Raw genomic sequence first — 7,097 nt, forward strand, 5'->3', positions numbered from 1 at the left:
AGGGATGGTTGGATGAAGAGGGTGCAGAGAGAGCTCAAGGTAATGATTAAGGAGGCTAAAGAGGACTACACAAGGGAAATAGAGGCCAAGCTGAAGCAACATATGGAGTAATGTAAACAGTTCAAATGCAAATCAAATATGAGAAGTACAGAGAGGGATCATGAGTTAAACCAATTGTTTAGCAGATTTGACTTTGGTCTTCCTGTTCAGAGGTTACCCACCCAGTTCCCTGGGCAATCTGTGGGTTTCAGCTCCCCTTGAGAACTCCACCCTCCACTCTAGTCAGTATTATTCAGAAAGACCATGTAACATTGATTGCTCTTTTAAAATGTACACATTTTATTTTATATGGCTTGTCTATTTTTAACCTGTAATTTTTTTTAAATTATTTTTTTAGCTTTATTGGATCTAGGCTGAGTGACTTGTTTTTCTCGGCATACACATTTCATTGTATGTTGACCCTGTGTTAACCTATATATGACAAATAAACATAAACCTGAACCTAAACCTAAACCTAAACCTAACCATTGTCCACACACCTTCCCTACCCCTCTGCATACCAAATACCGGTGTCTCTGTCTTCATGTACCAGCTACAGTACATCAATTTGCACTCATCATTATGCCATCTTCCCAGCTACCTAGGACAAAAATTCACAGGGGACCAGGAGAAAAAAGTGCTATGGAAACTCAGGCACTGCAAAGCTGCTGGACCTGATGGTGTTAATCCTAAGGTACTGAAAGAGGGCAGCTGTGTGTAGTTTTCCGGTGTTATCTTCAATCTGAGTCTGATCCTAAAAAGGGTTCCTGTTGTACAGGAACTATTACATTCTATGGTTGTTATTTCATATCAAGTGGCATCGTAGTGAAAAGAACACATATAAGTTTAATTCTACAAATAGTAAATCTGAACTGAATAGATTACACTGCATTGCATTTTAGTAAAAAGCCTTACATTTTTGAAAGAACCAAGTCGCCTGCACATCACACTTTTTGTGGCATGTTGTGTGCACACATGATTAGAAAAAATACTCAGAAAATTATAATAGCGTATGTGATAGAGCAGATAGAAGTGCCACAAACCAATTACAGAATTTTTAATGCATGAGGATATGGTAATAAAAAACTGTTTTTGAGTGACTAAACTCACTGATTGTATACATGGGGAGAACATGCACACTCCTTGTAGAACCTTGTGCTGTGAGGCAGCAATGATAGCTCTGTGCTACTACTCTGTCTATGCTAAAACAGTTGTACTCTGAGCTTCAACCTGATTAAATTTACATTAGCATTGCTAAATTGTCCTAGTATGTGTGTGTGTGTGTGTTTGCTTTGCAATGGACTGTCCAGGGATTGTTCCTGTCTTGTGTCCCGTCCTTGTTGGGATAGGTTCCAGTTGCCCCATGACCTGCCCTGGATTAGCGGGTTAAGAAAATGAATGGGTGGATGGATGCCTATAATTTCTGTTCAGTTCTTGCCACTTGTTTACATGTTATGCTCATACTCAACATACTCTTTCACCAGCAGCAAGCAATATCTTTGTGAAATAATAAAATAAGCTTCCATATAGTGAAAGAATTTAAGCAATCATATGTGTGATTTTTTCATTTATTATTGTCTAGTTGCCTACAGTACACACAGAAGTGTCAAGAATACTTTCATAACGGTTCGGTGGCAACTGGGCGACAGTCAACTTGGCGAAAAGACAAGTCGGCAAAAGACAATTTGTCAAAGAAACAACTTGGCGAAACACAACTCAGCGACATCCTTTACCAGATAGGTAATAGTTAGGTTCAAAGAGAATTTTTAATTATATTTAAATGACAACGTGATTTAAAATGTTGAAAATAAATTTATATAATTGACGAACAAACTTTATTCTGCAAATGGAACAAACTTCATCTTACATTATCTTTTACAACCCAAATTGCTAATCCTTTATATAAATTGTATTGATTATAATCGTATGATAATGATATTTAGAATAGAAAAGGTGACCTGTGAGTACAGCTTAAGGAATATCTTTACTCTCAACGTATTGGGACTCTCATAAAGCAGGTGATTTTGTGGATTTTCTGGTGCCCTATGTTGTCATTTAAATATCATTAAAAAATCTCTTTGAACCTAACTATTACCTAACTGGTAAAGGATGTCGTCGAGTTGTCTTTTCGCCGAGTTGTCTGTCGCCCAGTTGCCCCTGAACATTTCAGGACATACCATTCTTCAAATACGGTTATTCCAAGTCAAACATGCGGGGGCCAGAGTCTTGGTAGCGATGAGCAAAACGCAAGCAACAGTTTTCGACATATCATAAGTTAATTGCATGGTGAGTAAATCTGGAATGAGTTATTTAGAGGAGAGAATCACTGCCATCTAGTTTATAATCACTGCAGAATGCATAGGAGTTGTTATACACTTGTATCCCTATTCATGGCATGACAAATTCAAGAGAATACAAAGAGAGGAGCAAGTTGCTTTTTGAAATGTATGCCTGATATAGGGTACAGTATACATGAGAGGAGGTTGTTTCAATTCCAAATTAATTAGTGCAATGTGATTGTTACTTGAATGGCCACCACAGATCAATTTGTTGGAAAGAGTAAAAGTGTACTGAATTAGGCAAACTTCAAAAGATGCCAATAATCACTGCCAGTTATTATGGTTGCAGAGAAGCCTACAAAAACTCAAAGGAGCTTTAAAGAAAGCTCAGTGAAATGGGTATCTTGCTTATCTAAGGACGGTACTGTAGATCATACTTTCTTGTTGTTTAAAGCTTGATTTGCACTTTAAACTATACTTTCAGACTTTACACTTTAACTAATTTTGTCCTTACGCTCAAGATAGTTGAGCCCTGATTTCAGAAAGTAGATATGATGTCGTACAACACTGTATAATTTACTGTTTAAACAAGTTTACTGTTTTCTAACTTACAAAAACTGAATTATTTGTATTTTCAATATTCATAAACATGCTTAATCCAGTTCATTGTGATATGGGTTAAGCCAATTCTGGCAACACTGTGCATAAGGAATGAAATAACCCTGGCCAGTGTGCATATTGATAGCATTACCCACTTTTGAACACAACTTCATTTTCACTGGGTCCAAAATCAAGTCACCAATTAACCTAGCACATGTCTTTCTGGAAAACTAGAGTATCCAAAGAATAATCTAGGAATACACAGGTAGAACATATACAGTACATTTCACATTGACAACAATTGGGCAAACCGCTGTGCTACCATGTCACTGCATTAGTATTTATACAACAACAAAATTAACAAAAAAGTCTATAGTACTTGCTGTTTTCACTGTACCCTTCAAGTATACAGTCAAATAATAATTAAGAAAGTATATATATTTCTATAGTTTTCACTCTACTATGAAATATGTACAGTCTTCTTTAAAATACTGTGACACAGTTGGTGCTTCCTTTACATATTCTCTCCAATCTGAATTTTAAAAATTATTTGCCTTTTTTAAAATGGGAGCAATAGCAGGTGAGATGACTTACTCACAGTCACAACGTGAGTGTGTGGAAGTGACTTATCTAACAACCTAGTGATTTATAGTCCAATACTTTTTCACTAGACCACAAGCACAGGTATACTAAGCAAAATATCTTTCATATGCCAATGTACAGTATATCATTTCCTATTTTATCTTGTGCCTGCAGCGTTTACTGTCCGAGGACATAAAATCTGTTATTCTGCTCTCTTTCAGTGTCATTTGTTATTTTAATTATTGCAATAGCTAAGCAAGCCTTATAGCTCTCAAACTACAATTTTCCACAGAATGTTTAAAACATTTAAAACAATAATGGATGAAGGTAATTCTGCTTTATTGCAAGATAAAAAAAGAATGTGACGGAACATTACAAATTCACCTCAGTCTCACCTCAGGTGAAAACTGCAATGGAAGTCTCTTTTCAATGATGAGACTGTGGTCCTTCCATTCACTGGTCTTTGACTTAATCAGTTATTTAGGGATGTAGGGGGATAACATTTTTAGAATAATATAGAGCAGTGGTTCCCAAACTCAGTCCTTGGGACCCACTGTGGCTGCAGGTTTTTGTTCCAACCAACTTCTGTTTTTCATTGGACTCCTGGGCTAACTAAGTGAGTCATTATCAATGTAGAAATTACTAAAACTAAGTTTGGTAGATTTTTATTAAAATGTACTAAGCAGTTATATGGAGAATATATATATGAATGGAAGAGAAGGTCTGTGATACGGTTTGCATATTTGCAGCTGGAGATCCACAAAGGGAGAAAAAATGAATCACGTAGCTTTCAACCCCTTTTACACTTTCAACTTTTACACAATTGTAATTGTAATTGTTACAAGTGGGGCGTCAGAATAGCACACAAACCCACGAACAATCTGCGCACAGTCCTTTTTAATGCCAAAAACAAGAAATCGACAGCAGAAACACGAAACGCAGTTTATAGTATCCCATGCAATTCTTGCTCAGCGGTATACATAGGACAAACTTCAAAAAGAATCTCAACACGTGTACAGGAACATCGCAACGCCGTCAGAAGAAAGGACTCATTGTCATTGATCTATACACATACTAAATCAACAGGACATACATTCAACTGGGACAATGTAAAAGTAAAATTTAAGGCCAGTACTAAAACTGCCAGAGAGTTGGCCGAGTCTTGGCTATCAAATGAAAACGCCATCAACAGACACTTGGACACAAATCCAGGATATGCTAACTTAAGAAGAACATGTACATGATAAATAAACTATACAACCCCCCCCCCCCCCTTGATCATACTGACTTTGTCAGCCCCCCCAACTTAATGTGTTACTATATATTGCCTTTAATTCTTGTAAGTCTAAGCATTATCCTCTGATGAAGACCCCTGGTAGGGGTTGAAAGCTCAGGAATGAAAACTACTTTATGGTACGTGATTCATTTTTTCTCCCTTTGTGGATCTCCAGCTGCAAATATATATATATATATATATATATATATATATATATATATATATATATATATATATATATATATATATATATATATATATATACATATATATATATATATTTTAAGTTGTTAACAGTATTTCAACCTAATTTTCATTCTGCTTTTCCAGGTGTTGTTGATTATTTACTAATTAGCGGGTCTGACACTGAAGTCATTGCAGCTTTCATCATCCTGGGTGTCTGCTATACTTGTCAATTGTTACTATTAGGGATAAAAGAAGGGAACTTCATAGGAAAAGGGGACAATAATATGAAAACAAGAAAAGAGAGTTAAGCAGTTATAGCTTTAGAAATAAATAGAAATATTTCTAAATGTCTTATAAATGTAAAAAACATACTGTTGTGTTTTTCTGAATGCAGAATAAAAGAAGAGTAAAAAAGACCAGCTAATTAAATGAGATCAGTTGTTATCGATTATTATGGCACTGATTGTGAATCTGGTTGGAACAAAAACCTGCAGTCATATTGGGTCCCGTGGACCGAGTTCGGGAAACACTGATATAGAGGAAAAAAACTTTTGCTACTACTATGATTTAGGGGATATTCTTTAATAAGTTATTGTTTTTGGTGCAATTTATAATGTTATCAGTCCGTTATTTTTTTTCCATTTGTGTGTGGGCATTATAATTTTGTACCATGTGGTCGTTGGCATTATCAAACCACGTACTTAAGATGACAGCATGCTATTTTTAGTGTCCATATTTTTTGGTTTGTTCTAAAACCTTGGTGCATTTACCTAGTTAAAAAAATGGTAACAGGAGCTAGGACTTTCATTTTTTGCACCTTGAGGTTGGCTTCTTACTTTTCTTTAATCCTACCAGATTAAGAACTTCTCTTTGTCTCTGACTCTGATTTATAGCTTCTTCCCCTGGTCCCGGTGAAACTTTTGTCACTTCTAAAATATTAATTTATTTTTATGTAATTTAATTTACAGCATAAAATAAATTTTACTTGGTATTACATTAGAAATAATTAAATTTCAAAAGAATCAGAAGTAATTAAAGGCAAAGGGCAAAAATCTCCCAAATTAAACAATTTTCCCTATAAAATACAAGGATGGGAGAAAGAATACAGTGATCCCTCGCTATATCGCGCTTCGCCTTTCGCGGCTTCACTCCATCGCGGATTTTATATGTAAGCATATTTAAATATATATCGCGGATTTTTCGCTGCTTCGCGGGTTTCTGCGGACAATAGGTCTTTTAATTTCTGGTACATGCTTCCTCAGTTGGTTTGCCCAGTTGATTTCATTGGCAGATGGCTGAGAAGCTATCCAGCTTACTTTCTCTCTTCCTCTCTCTCTCTCTCTCTCTTGCGCTGACGTAGGGGGGTGTGAGCAGGGGGGGCTGTGTGCAGCTGCTTCCTGAAAGGACATGCTGCACGGAGCTTCGCATACTTAAAAGCTCAAAGGGCACGTATTGATTTTTTTTATCTGTCTCTCTATCTCTCTCTCTCTCTCTCTCTCTCTCTCTCTTCCTCTCTCTTCCTGCTCCTGACAGAGGGGGTGCGAGCTGCCGCCTTCAACAGCTTTGTACCGGCGGTGCTTCGCATACTTAAAAGCCAAAAAGCCCTATTGATTTTTTTTTTGACTGCTTGCTTTGCACTCCTTTGAAAAGGAAGATATGTTTGCATTCTTTTAATTGTGAGACAGAACTGTCATCTCTGTCTTGTCATGGAGCACAGTTTAAACTTTTGAAAAAGAGACAAATGTTTGTTTGCAGTGTTTGAATAACGTTCCTGTCTCTCTACAACCTCCTGTGTTTCTGCGCAAATCTGTGACCCAAGCATGACATTCTAAAAATAACCATATAAACATATGGTTTCTACTTCGCGGATTTTCCTATTTCGCGGGTGGCTCTGGAACGCAACCCCCGCGATGGAGGAGGGATTACTGTACTTGCAAAATTATGTGTAATATTAATAGTAATTTCACTTATATTATTTTCACTATTAGACTAAAACTAGTGTTTGAAACTCCCATTCCATCTAATGTTAAACCTTTCTTTTCCCTCACCCATCACTGAAGCATGGAAGTTACTTTGGGTTAGAAATGCATGCTAATAAATTACTATGAATGTATCACAAAGCTTGCTGAATCCCC

The sequence above is a fragment of the Erpetoichthys calabaricus genome, chromosome 7 (genome assembly GCF_900747795.2).
Source record: "Erpetoichthys calabaricus chromosome 7, fErpCal1.3, whole genome shotgun sequence".
In the NCBI taxonomy this organism is placed as follows: Eukaryota; Metazoa; Chordata; class Cladistia; order Polypteriformes; family Polypteridae; genus Erpetoichthys; species Erpetoichthys calabaricus.